The 16,683-nt window shown below is 41.4% G+C and overlaps 1 protein-coding gene across 12 annotated transcripts in view; it reads right to left on the reverse strand.

Moving 5' to 3' along the window:
• The window catches only part of LOC110531730 (adhesion G protein-coupled receptor L3), a 341,603-nt gene that overhangs the window by 289,836 nt on the left and 35,084 nt on the right, over positions 1-16,683 (reverse strand). For 11 of the 12 annotated variants that reach the window (XM_021615077.2, XM_021615078.2, XM_021615075.2 and 8 more), the window contains exon 2: positions 7,097-7,177. The gene's annotated coding sequence lies outside the window, so the exon portion shown is untranslated. Of the gene's footprint in view, positions 1-135; positions 244-7,096; positions 7,178-16,683 lie in introns of all 12 variants that reach the window. The other variant, XM_036987556.1, reaches the window with a different exon arrangement.

Below are 16,683 nucleotides of genomic sequence, written 5' to 3' on the forward strand. Positions count from 1 at the left end.
GCTTTTAGGTCCTCATATTGATACTGGGCTCATGTCCACTGTACCCCATGCTCAAATTAGACCAGCAAGGAGACTGGAGAGAATTGCCTCTCAAAACGCAGCCCAAGCCCTTTCCATTTGACAGTTTCTGATTACCTCCGGGTGCGCGCTGGTTGTCAAGGCAGAGACTCCGGAGACCCGGTCGCTGAGTGTCGTTTATTTTTTAGACGGGCACAAAGGGACACCTAACTTCACAGGTGGGAGCTAGAGGTACGGAATGAGAAGAAGAAAAAAAAAAGAAAGGAAGAAAATAACATTACATGGTATCAACGACAACCTGCATGACAACAAAGGAGGGCATGTGCATTGGCTCTTTCACTCTCCTGTACCTCCATTTGCATACCTGCCAGAACGAGACCGACTACGACCACACTAAAGCCCCTTGAGCCAATGAAAACATCATTAACCACAGGGTGGGGTTGGTTGAGATTCCTCAGTCATATTATATGATATCCACTGGTATGACTGTCAGTTCCCTTTAAATCTGCATCAGCACATTCTATTCTAGCTGTTAGTTTACATTAGAATACATTATTGAGGCTCTGCAAGAGGAAGAAGCCCTTGGGATGTCACAATACAATTGAAGTTGGAAGTTTACATACAGCTTAGCCAAATACATTTAAACTCAGTTTTTCACAATTCCTGACATTTAATTCTAGTAAAAATTCCCCGGCTTAGGTCAGTTAGGATCACCACTTTATTTTAAGAATGTGAAATGTCAGAATAATAGTAGAGAGAATGATACATTTCAGCTTTTATTTATTTCATCACATTCCCAATGCGTCAGAAGTTTACATACACCCAATTAGTATTTGGTAGCATTGCCTTAAAAAATGGTTTAACTTGGGTCAAAAGTTACGGGTAGCCTTCCACAAGCTTCTCACAATAAGTTGGGTGAATTTTGTCCCATTCCTCCTGACAGAGCTGGTGTAACTGAGTCAGGTTCGTAGGCCTCCTTGCTCGCACACGCTTTTTCAGTTATGCACACATATTTTCTATAGGATTGAGGTCAGGGCTTTGTGATGGCCACTCCAATACCTTGACTTTGTGGTCCTTAAGCCATTTTGCCAGAACTTTGGAAGTGTGCTTGGGGTCATTGCTCATTTGGAAGACCCATTTGTGACCAAGCTTTAACTTCCTGACTGATGTCTTGAGATGTTTCTTCAATATATCCACATAATTCTCCTTTCTCATGATGCCATCTATTTTGTGAAGTGCACCAGTCCCTCCTGCAGCAAAGCACCCCCACAACATGATGCTACCACCCCTGTGCTTCACGTTTGGGATGGTGCTCTTCGGCTTGTAAGCCTCTCCCTTTATCCTCCAAACATGACGATGGTCATTATGGCCAAACAGTTCTATTTTTGTATCATCAGACCAGAGGACATTTTTCCAAAAAGTACGATCTTTGTACCCATGTGCAGTTGCAAACCGCAGTCTGGATTTTTTATGGTGGTTTTGGAGCAGTGGCTTTTTCCTTGCTGAGCGGCTTTTCAGGTTATGTTGATATATGACTCGTTTTACTGTGGATATAGATGCTTTTGTACCGGTTTCCTCCAGCATCGTCACAAGGTCCTTTGCTGTTGTTCTGGGATTGATTTGCACTTTTTGCACCAAAGTACGTTCATCTCTAGGAACGGGTCTCCTTCCTGAGCGGTATGACGACTGCGTGGTCCCATGGTGTTTATACTTGGGTACTATTGTTTGTACAGATGATAGTGGTACCTTCAGGCATTTGCAAATCGCTCCCAAGGATGAACCAGACTTGTGGAGGTCTACAATTCTTTTTCTGAAGTCTTGCCTGATTTTCCCATGATGTCAAGCAAATGTTTGAAGGTAGGCCTTGAAATACATCCACAAGTACACCTCCAATTGACTCAAATGTCAATTAGCCTATCAGAAGCTTCTAAAACCATGACATCATTTTCTGGAATTTTCCAAGCTGTTTAAAAGCACAGTTAACTTAGTGTGTGTAAACTTCTGACCCACTGGAATTGTGATACAGTGAATTATAAGTGAAATAATCTGTCTGTAAACAATTGTTGGAAGAATTACTTGTGTCATGCACGAAGTAGATGTCCTAACCGACTTGCCAAAACAAGTCGGAGTGTGGAGTGGTTGAAAAACAAGTTTTAATGACTCCAATCTAAGTGTATATAAACTTTCGACTTCAAATGTCTATCGCGAGCCCATAATGTACTGTTATTACGTCCATGTGAGCTCCTCTTTAAGGCCATACTGTCTGGAGTAAAAGATAAAAACATTTTTGGTGAACTATCCCTTTAAGACTACGTGAGCTCCCCATTAAGGCCATACTGTAACTCTACTGTTATTAAGATCTGAAACTTGTCAGGGTGCATGTCAGAGGAGCAGTGGGGCACACGACATCGAACTTCCCCAGACCGCATTGACTTAATCAGACTTGACTTTGTCAGATTTGTTCCCTCCCTCCTGAGGTGGTGCCGGGGGGGGGGGGGGGGGGGGGGGGGGCTGCTTCTGAACAGCCTCATCAAGCCAAGTGGAACCTTCCTCACACAGCACAGCCCTCTGGGAAAGAACAGGCAGTGTGTGACAGAGGGTGGGGGGGGGGGGGGTGGGGGGGTGTAGTCAACGCTTCTTGAACACATCTCCAGGCTTATGACTCCATTTTGGTTCATTTCAGAGATGGGCCTCACGATTCAACCATGAAAGTCCCATTAATTATCTTCTAAACAGGTTATATTGTTATCACAGCCGTGGTATCAATCAATATGGTCCATACGGTGAAAGTGGACTAATTGCAAGCAGTTGCTGACTGATCTTTAGTGTGAGATGATCTGAACTGGTGATGATTGCAAAATCTTTTAAGGTTCTCAAAAAGATATCACCCAATGATTGCACAATATAAAAGCAGGGGTTGTGATTCACAATGAATTACAAACATACAACCTCGGCAGCTTCAGCAATGGAAAAAGGTTATACCAACAGTGATAAATATTCATAACACAAATAACATATTCAGAACCAATTCACAAACAGAACTAGCCGAGGTCCCACCACCTCATGCGCCATCATTATAACATGACAATGTGCCACGGATGGGCCACTGAATACATCCATACTGTATGAGTTGGTTATGTAAACCAGTGAGGGGAATAAGCTGTGATTCCCTCGTCTCAGCAGCAGCCGTAACAGCACGGCAAACAGCACGGCATGTATATTTAGAGCAAAGCAACTAAGGCCAGGGGGGACATAGGTAGAAACACAGAGCCAGGCTATGAGCTGAGCAAGCAGCAAGCATGACTGGGGGGAGAGAGGGGGCGGAGGGGGAGGGCGGGGGCGGGGATAGAGAGGAAGAAGAACAATAAATACAGAGGCGGAGAAAACGAGGGAAGGGAGAGAGAAAAAGAAAAATTATGGAAGAGGGTGAAAGACAGAGGGAGATATAAGGGGGTGAGGGAGGGAGAGAGATAAGGGGGTGATGGAGGGAGAGAGATAAGGGGGTGATGGAGGGAGAGAGATAAGGGGGTGATGGAGGGAGAGAGAAAGCAGTGTGGGGCAAGTAGAGCATCACGTATGCAGAGAGCATGTTGTTTGGGAGGTGCTTCAATTCATACCAAACAATGAATTCAAGCAAGGACAAGACATGTACACATTCTGTACATTAACACATTGGAAGCGTCCAAAATAGCACCCTATATTGTGTCCTATTCCCATTATACAGTACCCCATCGGGCTCTGGTCAAAATGGGAAGTGTACTGTATCACAACCTGCAAGGACCTTTCCACCTGCTATGGCAGAGGTGACTGTAAACATGCCTCACACTTCCATGGCGCCACAGATAACAACGTTCTATGTGGCAGAGTGTCAACAAATTCTCCACTAGAGATATCAAAAGTTCATCAAATGACTTTTTCAGTCATTTTAGGTCAAACACCAACGTGATCTTCCTTTGTGACATTGAGTCATTTTTTTTGACAAAGCACCAGCAAGACCTGTAAAGTCAACTGTCCTCGGGTTGAATTAAAATTTGAGGACGCTGCTGACTTTGCTCAAAATGATTCCTCTCACGTCTACTCGAACTCCATTTAAATGACTTTGCATCGTTATAGAGAGACCTAGACAGCATGACTGTCGACTCAAACTAACAAAACAAAGGACACTGCTTTAAGATAACTAAAACAAAACCTAGGAGTACATGTGACCAGAACCCATTGTGGCCAAATAGACCTTACACTGCTGTCACTAGGGCAACCTAGGTGGGTATGCAAAGTTCTCTGGGAAAGATGTATTGGTTGTAAAGTTTTACTGCTAGCCGGGATTCTTAGTGCTATCCATCCCTACCCTAAATCCTAACCCCTACCCTAAGCCTATCCGTAACATAACCCTTACCTTAACTGTGTTAAATTTCAACTTCAAATGGGGTGACGTCAGATTTGGGACTTCCCAAGGATCCCATTCAGAGGCTCCCCCAACGTTCCACCGGCATAGTCTCCTTCCGCCCGATTGGACGTAAATCAAAGTGACCGCACATTAGGCAAAAGAAGGTGCATCAAATGAAGGTCTTAATTCCATGTCGGGAATTATTAAGATGATTTGTAATGAAAGTAGACTACGGATATGAATTCATTTGACACCTTTCAACACTAATAGAGTAGCAAACTTCTACTATTGCATGAGATCCGAGCAGCAAGCTGTTGGGGTTGAAGACCCAGAGATCTATAAAAATGGGGCTGCATCTCAATTGTTTATACTTGATTCTTCATGCCCTCTCTCATAGCCTCCTTCTCAAAAGACAATGGAGGAAAAGATTGGAGGGGAGGAACATAAGGGCGACAGGTAGCCTAGCGGTTAAGAATGTTGGGTCAGTAACCAGTGACTTTTCGGTTCGAACCCCCTAGCTGACTATGTGAAAAACCCTAATTGCCCCTGTAAGTCACTCTGGAGAAGAGAGTCTGCTAAATTATGTCAATATAATCAAGAAAAAACAATTGAGACTCGCTCTGTACATGGATAAGATGCATTAAATGTGCTAGCTTTCAGCTATAAACCCGCACAACTACCCCTCACTGTTGCCCCATGTTATTCAAATGCACAACAGCGTCCTTGTCACTTTGTGACTAATATGCCAATTACATTTGACTCTGCAGCTTCTCGTCCTTGCTTCAGTTCATACTGTGCAGAGGGAAGGACTAGCTGGGACATTAATGCATATTTATTTTACAATAAACATGGGATTACACTTAGATTAATTTTAGCCAGAACGTCCATGCTGTTTTCTGTATTATCCAGCAGAGGAGGAAATGCCATTCAAATCCCCTCGACGCCAAGTAACATGAATTGCAAAATCTCCCAGTGTCATTCCGTGTGGCGTTATTGGAAAGGGTGACATCGCACCTTACGCTGAATTTATTAACCTCTGCCACTAATAACGTGCACCATATTCAGACCGCCGACTGACGGATCCTGCGGTTTAAGATTAAGTCACTCCTGCAGCTGCGGACGATATGTCAGGCGTCCGAGAACTGTTTTTTTCAGCGAGCCAATATCTTCTCCTCAATCTCTGAGTGGCAAAGAGAAGAAACATCCGGAGTGGGGTGGCATTTACTGAAAAAAACAGCCTGCAGTAAGGAGAGGGGAAGGGTGATGGGGGAGGGGGGTATTAGTGTGGGTAAGCTCGTCAAAACCCACAGGTGGGGGGTGGGGGGGGGGCATGTGCATGACTGCATCCGATTTGGAGAGGGAGAGATGAAAGGTGCACAAGAAAACAATGAGAAATTCGAAAGCAAGATGGGGAGTGAATATGAGATGGATCAGAAGGACAGGGTTGAGAGGTAGGGGGAGGGTTAGCATGAGGCGGGTAGAGACTTGAGGCACAGCCAAATGGAAGCCAGCTGCACTTTTGCATGATTACACAGAAAACATCATTTGCATCGGGGAGCGCAATCCAAACATGCTTGGTGGATGGGTGTGGTTACTGACCAGAAAAACCTCCTGTCGCTGAGGGGGGATATTAGTGGTTTAACAGTGCTGTCCTGGAGATTTGCATATGTTAATGACCACCTAGCATTTCCCTAACCATCAACTCATCAAAAATCACGAGAGGAAACAAGTGAAATAGGAGGACCACATGAATGCTCATCATTAGAATGCGGTGTAGGAGATTAAATAGACATGCAATCTTGCCCTGTTGCATATTCATGGTTTCGAAGGAAACTTCTTTGAATTTGTGATTAGTTTCAGGAAACTAGGCGCATGTCGCGCATCACTACCTCACAGGGGAGCCAGTTCAACGTAAACTTTTTTTTATTTTTTTTATAATTTTTGGGAAATCATTCTAGCAAGCTTACCAAAGTCAGCCAGGTCTTGACTGCTGTTGTAAGGTCAGAACGCTCGGATCAAACCTACTCCTCGGCCAGAGTGTCAAGTGGGCGCTCTGAACGCTCCGAGAGTGAAACGATCTGAATTCATGAACAGACAATCTGATATCGCTTTGATTGCGCACTCTGAGCACACACTGCCACTCCAGATTGAATTTACGAACACACCTGTAGTAGAAACCAGCCTTTAGTCTTGAAATCTTTGATTGTTTAGTACATGGCCTCACATGTGAATCCTCAAAGATGGGTGGGGCTAAGGCTTAACAGGGTGTGAACGATGTTGAACGGGTGTAGACAAAGATGAGCTTTCCAGTAGATGTACAAAAACATACAAGGGCCATTTTCTCAAAAGTGAGGTTACAAGTGTATTTACTTTCCCATTGTTCCTCAACTACAGTGTATGATATACCATTTTCTAGCTCGGAGTTAGAAATGGTACAAAAATACACCATTTCAAATGTTTCTACATAAGACCGAATCGAGCCGGTAGGTCACATTTATGCCAGGTCGGTTGTATCACTAGAAGAGGGGAACTTGATAGCAAGCTGAAAAATGTTGTTGGAATCTCCTGAATAAAATGTGTTCATGATTTTCTGTGTTTTGGGGGTGAGTTTGAAGAAACAGTGCAGGGAATAGTCTTGTCATGATATTAGCAGCTGTTTGATCTGATGAGGAAGTGGATTGACTTGTCACATACCTGTGAGTGGTTCTTCTCTCGTCAAAACTCCTTACAAATCCAGTACATCACATCTCAGAGACTAGAACCATATATCCCATCCTAGAACAGAGAAAGACACCGGTTTTTGATTAGTAAACAAAAAAAAATAAAAAGATATTCACAACATAGTTAAACGATTGAATCCATGACAATGTGGATGGTTAGGTTTATTTTGAAAATGCCATCATTGTGATCCTCACAGTCCTTACGATTATGCACATGAACATTTGCATGTATACGAGCCGTTTGTGTCTCTTCAGCTGGCCATTAGAAGTTATTTCAAGTGTCTGAAGAGCTATCCAGGCAGAGAGGAAGAGGAAGAGAGGCCCAATTCAGTGGAAAATCTGTCATCCTACAAGCAGTTGACATTTTGTTGTTTCGCCCACCAAACAAGGAATTTTTGTATGGAAATCAATGAGTTGCAAATTTGGTCAAAAAAAATAAAAAATCTATGGCTTATTCGCTATGTGAGGTTTATATGATCAAATATAAGTTGTTACGAGTGTACTGATACTGAGACGTGACACTTTATATCAGAGTTGTTGAGAACACGATGCATATCGATGGCATGAGGCTAGTAGCTTCTCTCTCTCCATTGAATACAGGCGGTTGACGTCAACAACCCTCACCGAATATTCAAAAAAAGGATTACAATAATGATATGTATCCACCAATCCAAAGAAAGGAAAGGCAGGAGCTAGACAGCCAGCCGTGCTGCATTATGGACAACGACTCACATTGTTAGGGCGGAGAGACGTATCTTGTCAGTATATCCATAATCTTTGATTCAGGTCACATCAGCTTTTAATGACTGATTTATTAGGACTCAACAGGTCCCTTCTGATGGGAGCCGGACAACAATCCTGATTTAGAATTGCATTAACACTGCAGTAAATATACATATAAGACATAAGAATTTTGATGACTGCTTTTCATTTTCACAGAATCTCTTACTCTTGCTCCATTTTAGCAGTCTCTCTCTCTCCCACTGTGTGTATCGCGGTCTCTATTTCTCTTATTGTCTCTAGAAATGCATCTAGGTTTGTCATTCTCTTCCTCTTCTTCGCTCTCTATCAATCTCGCTCTCTGCATCCCCTTATTTGAAAAGGCTTCAGCTGTGAAAAGGTTGACCTTAATCACAGACAAATGATCATTTAGACAATTTATGATTATGACAATTCCTCTCGAATTAGTACTTCCGAAATGTGCATAATTGAAACAGAAATACACACCAATGACTTCTTTGTGTGTGTGCAACAGAAGAACGGGACAAAACATGTGGTCATCCTCTCCCTGGAATGATGGCTTGCTTTTTGCATTTACAGGGGCTGTGAAATGGATTCCCTTTAAAATGATCTTGATTAAATTTCATCCATCACAAACACAGCCAAGACACAAATGTCTGCAGATTGAGGCGACTGAAGTCCACACATCTGATTAGAATCGTAAATCATACAAACAGTGTTTTGCACTAGCGCCGGCTATAAAGCCGATTACAGAGTAATTTTCAGCCGGGTACTTTCCCAACTCAAATAAACTTGGTTACCTTTCGATTCGCTAGTCAGAAAAAAAGTCTGCGGATCCCGCGAGAATTAACAATATGTATCTTCTAGCAATCAATTGATAGAGGCGTTTGTCAATCACAAAGTGAGCGATGGCAGGGAAACTGCTGGTATGACTGTAGTGATGGGTCTTTTCGGTGAACCGACTCATTTGGCTCCGTTCACGTAAAATAGTAGGCTCATTTGGCTACCAAACAGCTCTTATGTCAAAATGCTTATGTCGACCTACAACCATGACATAATTGCAAATCCCCATATAGAAAGGTCAAAAAGGTAGGCTACCACTATGTCATATCGTTAAATTAATGTAAAAAAAAAAAATCATAATTTAAGCACCGGTAAAAAAAAATAAAAAATCAGCGTGGACCAGATTGATGCGCTCTCCCCACTATTTATTGTTTCTACAAATTAGGATTAACCTTCTTTAAATAATGATTTTGTAATTCATCTGCAGAAAAACGTTTTTTCTTTCTTTCTGACTTTCAAAAAATAAGTAGTGGTAGTAGTATGCAAATCAGGGAGACAAATGAACGGTTCTTTCACCGACGTTAACCAAAAATATCTCTTAGAAAAGTGCTGTTCGTTCACAAACGGCCCATCGCTAGTCTGCTGTCGGTCCCGCCCGCCTCTCGGTACCTGGGTGTGTGCGCGCAGTGGTTGCAGTTGAATTTCCATGTGAGTGAATTTGCACTTCCCATATAACGTTAATGTGGTAACGATTAGTCGAAATCCACTAAATCTATTGTTTTCTGGCACATTCATTTATGTTATTTTGCATGCCATTAGTCCGACATTAACCATGGTCTGTTGGCCCTGGGTCAGTAAATATATATCAGTACAGTGGCTCATGTCGGGCCAGTAAGTATACTTTCAGTGCATTTTTGCATTCCATTTCAATATTTCCCTGCTCTGTCGCAGTCAACAATTGAAGAGTACAAGCGTATGTTAAAAATCATGCTATCTGTACTTGACCATTATGATTGACCATTCATTTTTAAGCACCACCATGTTCCCGCAAGTCAACTTTTTCATTGAGAAAAAGTTCATGTTGGACCCTGGCGTTTCATATGCAGTCACGGAGTGGTGGCTCATAGGCTATTTACTGTGCTTTAATTGACGAACAGCAAGCTTGACTGATTTATATAAAAGGTGTCAATCTCATACAGTGCCTTCAGAAAGTATTAACACCCCTCGACTTTTTCCACATTTTGATGTGTTACAGCCTGAATGTAAAATATTAAATTGAGATTTTGTGCCAATGATCTCCACACAATACCCCACAATGCCAAAGTGGAATTGAGTTTTTATACATTTGTATTAATTAATACAAAAATGTAAAGCTGAAATGTATTGTCATTAAATATTCAACCACTTTGTAATGGCAAGCATCAAAACGTTCAGGATTAAAAATGAGCTTAATAAATCACATAAATTGCATGGACTCACTGTGTGTGCAATAGTGTTTAACATGATTTTTGAATCACTACCTCATCTCTGTAGCCCACACAAACAATTATCTGTAATGTCCCTCAGTCGAGCAGTGAATTTCAAGAACAGATTCAACCACAAAGACCAGGTTTTTTTTCAATCCTCGCAAAGAAGGGCATCCATTGGTAGATGGCAAAACATTTTTACAAATAAAAATAAAATGACACTGAATATCCCTTTGAGCATGGTGAAATGTTTAACTACGCTTTGGATGGTGTATCAATGCACCCAGTGATTAAAGATACAGGTGTCCTTCCTAACTCAGTTTGCCCTGGGAAGAAGGAAACTGCTCAGGGATCATTTCACCATGATGTGATTTTTAAACCGATTCAGTTTGATGGCTGTGATCAGAGAAAATGTAGTATAAATCAAAACATTGTAGTTACTCCACAATACTAACCTAAATGACAAGAGTGAAAAGAAGGAAGCCTGTACAGAATAAAGATATTCCAAAACATGCATCCGGTTTGCAACAATGCTCTTAAGTAATACTCAAAAAAATGTGTCAAAGAAATGTACTTTTTCGTCCTGAATACAAAGCATTATGTTTGGGACAAATTAAACATCACTGAGTACCACTTCATATTTTCAAGCATGGTGGTGGCTGCATCATGTTATGGATCGACAAGGACTAAAGAGGGGGGGTTAGGATAAAAATAAAACAGAATAGAGCTAAGCACGGGCAAAATCCTAGAGGAAAACATGGTTCATTCTGCTTTCCGACAGACACTGGGAGTCAAATTCACCCAAATTCTAGACGATTCTATGCTTCCAACTTTGTGGTAGGCCCTTTCCTGTTTCAGCATGACAATGCCACCATGCACAAAGCGAGGTCCATACAGAAATTTTTTGTCGAAATTGGTGTGGAAGAACTTGACTGGCCTGCACAGAGCCCTGACTTCAACCCCATCGAACACCTTTGGGATGAACTGGAACGCTGACTGCGAGCCAGGCCTAATCGCCCAACATCAGTGCCCAACCTCACTAATGCTCGTGACAATGTAATAAAGTCCCGCAAGCAATACTCCAACATCTAGTGGAAAGTTGTCCCCGTAGTAGAGGCTGTGAAAGCATCAAAATGGAGGACCAACTCCATATTGTTGCCCATGATTTTGGAATGAGATTTTTGATGAGCAGGTTTACATACTTTTGGTCATGTAGTGTACACTGGAGTTCTTTACCAAGCTGACATTACAGTTTTGACTTAAAATTGGCTTGAAAATCTATAGCAAGACTTAAATGGCTGTCGAGCAATGATCAACAACCAACTTAACAAAGCTTGAAGATTAAAAAAAAAAAGAACAAAATGGGCAAATATTGTACAATCTAGTTGTGCAAAGCTCTTAGAGACTAAATGCTGTAATCGCTGCCAAAAGTGATTCTAACATGTATTGACTCGGGGTTTGAATAGTATTTTGTACGCATCAAAAACATTTTTCAAATTTTTCTACTTTGAAAGTATTTTGTGTAGAACGTTGCAAATTTTTTATTCATCCATTTTAATCCCGATTTGTAACAAATTGTGGGAAAAGTAAAAGGGGTGTGAATACCTTGAAGGAACTGGATATCATTGCCATTCATAAACTCATACAACAGTTATATGTCTGTGGTAGCGCATCCAGACAACTAAAGATCTAATTTATGTTTTCTATATGAAGTTCATCAGGACGTGCCAGACAATGACAAAGTGAGTGACTCATCAGGAGCCTACTGAAATGCATCGGTTAGAGAGCTGTTGATTTGGTTCCCCTAATTTGCATACTGGTAGTCTTTTTGGCTTTGATCTGCAGATACATTTTGAAAACTGTCGATGAAGATGGTGAATCCTCCTCACTGCAGGAACAATAGGTAGGCTAGCGGGGTAATAGCCTCGCTCTCGTCCAAAATATATATAAGAAAACAGATTTGAATAGTTAAAAAAAAAAGATACTTGTGGTATTTTCAAAGATATTGATTTAATCAAAGTGTTGACAAAGGAGTGGGCAACTGCTGCTTTCTGTGTAGCAAAGCCCATGTTAACCTGCTTCATTCTTCTATCTTACCTGTATAGCTGAGAAAATGGCTCTTTAAAAGGAAGCTAGAAGCCTTTGGATGTCAGCAGACTCTTACGGGATTCTTTAAAGGCCCAGTGCAGTCAAAATTAAGTTGTTTGTGTGTGTTATATCATATTGTACAGCAGTTGATGAAACTAGCACTGTAAACATTTTATTTCCTTTATTTGCTGCTTGAAAATACAATATAGCATTAGAATGTACAATAGGCCACCAAATTAGGGTTGTTCGGGCAAAAAAAATGTCTTCACACAATCTGACCCAGCGTTGTTTCCTAACGTTGGATCAAGTCTCGTCATTACGTCCAAGCGGGGGTTGTTGTTCGATTGGCAGACGCCATAGCTCAATCTGGAGAACTAGGCTGGTGGTCAGACAGACATAGCATCTGTCAGTTATTTGAAGGCCCAGGGGGGTTTGGAAAAGCTTTGCCATATTACACCAATCCCCTCCAGAATGAGTTTTGCACAATGGGAACAAGCTGAATTTACAAAGCATTATGTTTACATTGGAGTTAACATCAATTGAAAATGGTATAACAAGTCCAGTATTTGACATTTACATTTGTTATTTATCCAGAGCCACTTACAGTAGTGCACTTTTTCATACTGGTTCCCCATGGGAATCAAACCCACCACTCTGAAGTTGCAACATGGGACCCGGACCTGGTTCACCTGAACTATGAAACTCCAGCACACTGGTGATCTTGATGCTCCATATGCAGATGTAATGGATTCTCATACAAATGTTTGTCTCAGACATGAATCTGTTTTTTTTTTCTTCTTTAGAACCCTTCTTCCATGCCTCTCTTTTTCTTATAATTCTGTATCTCAGCTACACATTCTGAGCGGAGGTGTTTTCACAGATAAATGTTGGATTTGTTCCACTACTTTCAGTGGGGCAGAAGTGGTGGTGGCCACTGGGGATAAGAGCTTCCAAAACCTCTTCAATGGGTTGTGAAACAGAGGCCTTTCATTACTGACTAACAGGTGTTTGAGATGATGTTGTTGCCTTACTGTGGGGCGTTTTCACTGGAGAACACACATTCATCTCATTGTCGTTCTGACTAAAGTGTATCGCCCTAGCCTGCTGGAAAGACACGTTTTTGCTGAAAAGACAAAACGAAGGAAAACATTTGAAGATCACTGGGTACTCCAAACCAGAGGGTGCTGTGGGAGAATGTAGCCCCACCCTGTGCCCGAGCCACTATTCATCTGGGTTACTCACGGTTCAAATCAACGTCAACCAAAATAAACCTCATTAGCTTTAACTTCGCGTTCTTTCAAAACTCTACCGTTTGTTGTCATTGAATCAGCTTCAGTGCATTGAAGGTAGAGCAAGTGCATCAGCAAATGTACGGACATTGAATGTGGCTTCAAGTGTGCATCATACCACGATTGCATCCAAGTCACAGCCATTGTACAACACAAGGGGTCATCACATCAACATTCTTCATAGGCCACTATACCGTCGACTAAATAGAAGTGAAAAGAAAAACATAAGAGAGCGATGTTTACCGCTAGATTAATGCAGGGCGACGGCCTGTGGCGTAGCCGCCACAAGTGAGAACACAAAAGGGACGGCCCTTGCGGTCCCTGGAGTGTATGAAAGAACAACTTACTTTATTAGCGAAGTGAAAAATGTGAGGGGTTGGACAGGAAGTCACTAATCTATTGTTGCCCGCCGCTGACCCAAACACCCATGTTACTAGTGTGGTGTTACTAGCGACACATTAGCAACAAAAAGCGGTAATGGCTAAACCTCATCTCTCGACTCATGACCCAGGGGTTATTACAGGCCAGAAAACAGCCAGAGGCTATGTGGAGGAGGTTAATGTAGACTAAATGTGATTGAAGTGTCTTGTTTATGAATAGGACCATCTTGGATAGTACTCAACTGATATTGTGTATACTATGAAGTAGAGAAGCCATGGCAGTTTTGTTCATAATTTAAATAAATACTAGCCATTTATTCATACAACATTACTGTTGCCAAAAACGAGTCTGCAAACATTACTCATAGTAGCCTATATCACAACAGGCATGCAATTACTGTCAACCCTAACACACAGCAATACTACCACAAATATATACGAATACACTGAGTGTACAAAATATTAGTAACACCTACTGACCAGGAGAATCAAGGTGAAAGCTGTGATTCCTTATTGATGAACACCTGTTAAAGCCACTTCAAATCAGTGTAGATGAAGGGGAGGAGACAGGTTAAAGCAGGATTTGTAAGCCTTGAGACATGAATTATGTATGTGTGCCATTCAGAGGGTGAATGGACAAAATATTTAAGTTGTTTTGAACAGGGTATGGTAGTAGGTGCCAGGCGCACCAGTTTGAGTGTGTCAAGAACTGCAACGCTGCTGGGTTTTTCACACTCAACAGTTTCCTGTGTGTTTCAAGAATGGTCCATCACCCAAAGGACATACAGCCAACTTGACAACTTTGGGAAGCATTTGAGTCACAATGGGCAAGGATCCCTGGTCTAAAGAAACATGATATGAAGAAAATGTAGTCTACTTCAGAAGAACAGAATAGTATACTCAGAGTTGTCCTTATGTTAGGACCTGATCTGGCTATGCCAAATGGCTGTGGGCTACACTAGTTCATTTAGCAGACAATAATTGCTTAGAAATCCGTAGCATTATTTTATAGTATGAAGAATACAATTGAACATAGCTGAATAAAATAGAAAGGATATTTTCTCCAAACTATTTGAGGGATTGCGCACATGCGTATATTCTGTGTTGAGCAGTTTTTAAAAAAAAGGTACTCCTACATGCTTAATTTAGAGTTATTAATGTAACTTTAGTTGTTCTACAAACGTTGGGCTATATGTTTTGATTTTTAATACATTGTAAGCCTGCATGATGCCACTAATGATGATTTGAAAGAAGTAGCTTGAAAAGGCATGAGCTCTGTTTAGTTTTTTTGCGCAGGCTGTACACACTTCATCAGTTACTCATTCACAATTTGACAAGCACTTGATAAATGTCCTAATTTCACGGCGGCATCCCCTTTTGAAAAAAAAAAATCCATGCCTTTTGCAGCTAGTGGCCGTTGTGCCCTTCTCCCTGACTGATGCACGCTCCATCACGTGATCGGGTCTTTCTCATAGGCTAGAAGTGAAGACACCCACATCAGGGATGTAGGGTTAGGGTTAACCCTAACCCTTATCCAATTCCGAGGTGCATATTGAAGATATTGGAAGAACTGTTCACATTTACTTTTTGTCAGACAACAAGATGCGTATGCGTAACGAACAGCAAAAGCACTAGCCTATGTCGATTTACTATCCTCCATAGTACAAAGGTAGACCTATTCGATTCTGTGAGAGAAATAATTATTCAAAATATAGTCTGGGACAGTTGTGGGATGGGATTTTTTTTTATACTCAATGTGGCTGATGGAACAGATTAGAACGTTTAGATTAAAATGTTGATAAACTATTAGGCTATTTCTTCACATTATAAGAGCAGCAATGCACATGTGGTAGTAGCCTATAAGCGTGAATGTTCCATTAGTGGGAAATCACCATTTTCAAAGCAGATGCGATTATGCATGTAATGCTTTTATTATTAAAAGGTGCATTTTTATGATGAAAATTATCTTCCCCAAACTTGAAACTCACACACTGCTTATCTATGCCAGTTAGGCTCTACATCCCTTGTAAAGCGGATTCATGTGCGTAATTTTAAGAAATTATTTGGCCAATTTATTTGTGATACCAACCTTATTAAGAGTTCAAATCCCCGAGCTGACAAGGTACAAATCTGTCGTTCTGCCCCTGAACAGGCAGTTAACCCACTGTTCCTAGGCAGTCATTGAAAATAAGAATTTGTTCTTAACTGACTTGCCTAGTTAAATAAAGGCAAAATAAAAAAATCAAATATAGGCCTATGGGCTAGGCTACATGAGGTGTGCAACTATGATTTTTTTTAAATGGCTTTGTTTCTTATGCTGGGCATCATCCAGTGATAGGCTAATATTTTCACCCATCTGCCTATTCTTGATTTAATCTAATCTTTACATGTACTAAATAATATAGGTGTGAAAAACATCCTTTCACTGTCAACTGCATTTATTTTCAGCAGACTTAACATGTGTACATATTTGTATGAACATAAGATTCAACAACTGAGACGTAAACTGAACAAGTTCCACAGACATGTGACTAACATAAATGGAATAATGGGTCCCTGAACAAAGGGGGGGCAAATTCTAAAGTAACCCGTCAGTATCTGGTGTGGCCACCAGCTGCATTAAGTACTGCAGTGCATCTCCTCCTCATGGACAGCACCAGATTTGCCAGTTCTTGCTGTGAGATGCTACCCCACTCTTCCACCAAGGCACCTGCAAGTTCCCGGACATATCTGGGGGGGAATGGCCCTGGCCCTAGCCCTCACCTCACAGATTGATATCTGGGCTCTTCTCTGGCCATGGCAGAACACTGACAT

The sequence above is a fragment of the Oncorhynchus mykiss genome, chromosome 9 (genome assembly GCF_013265735.2).
Source record: "Oncorhynchus mykiss isolate Arlee chromosome 9, USDA_OmykA_1.1, whole genome shotgun sequence".
In the NCBI taxonomy this organism is placed as follows: Eukaryota; Metazoa; Chordata; class Actinopteri; order Salmoniformes; family Salmonidae; genus Oncorhynchus; species Oncorhynchus mykiss.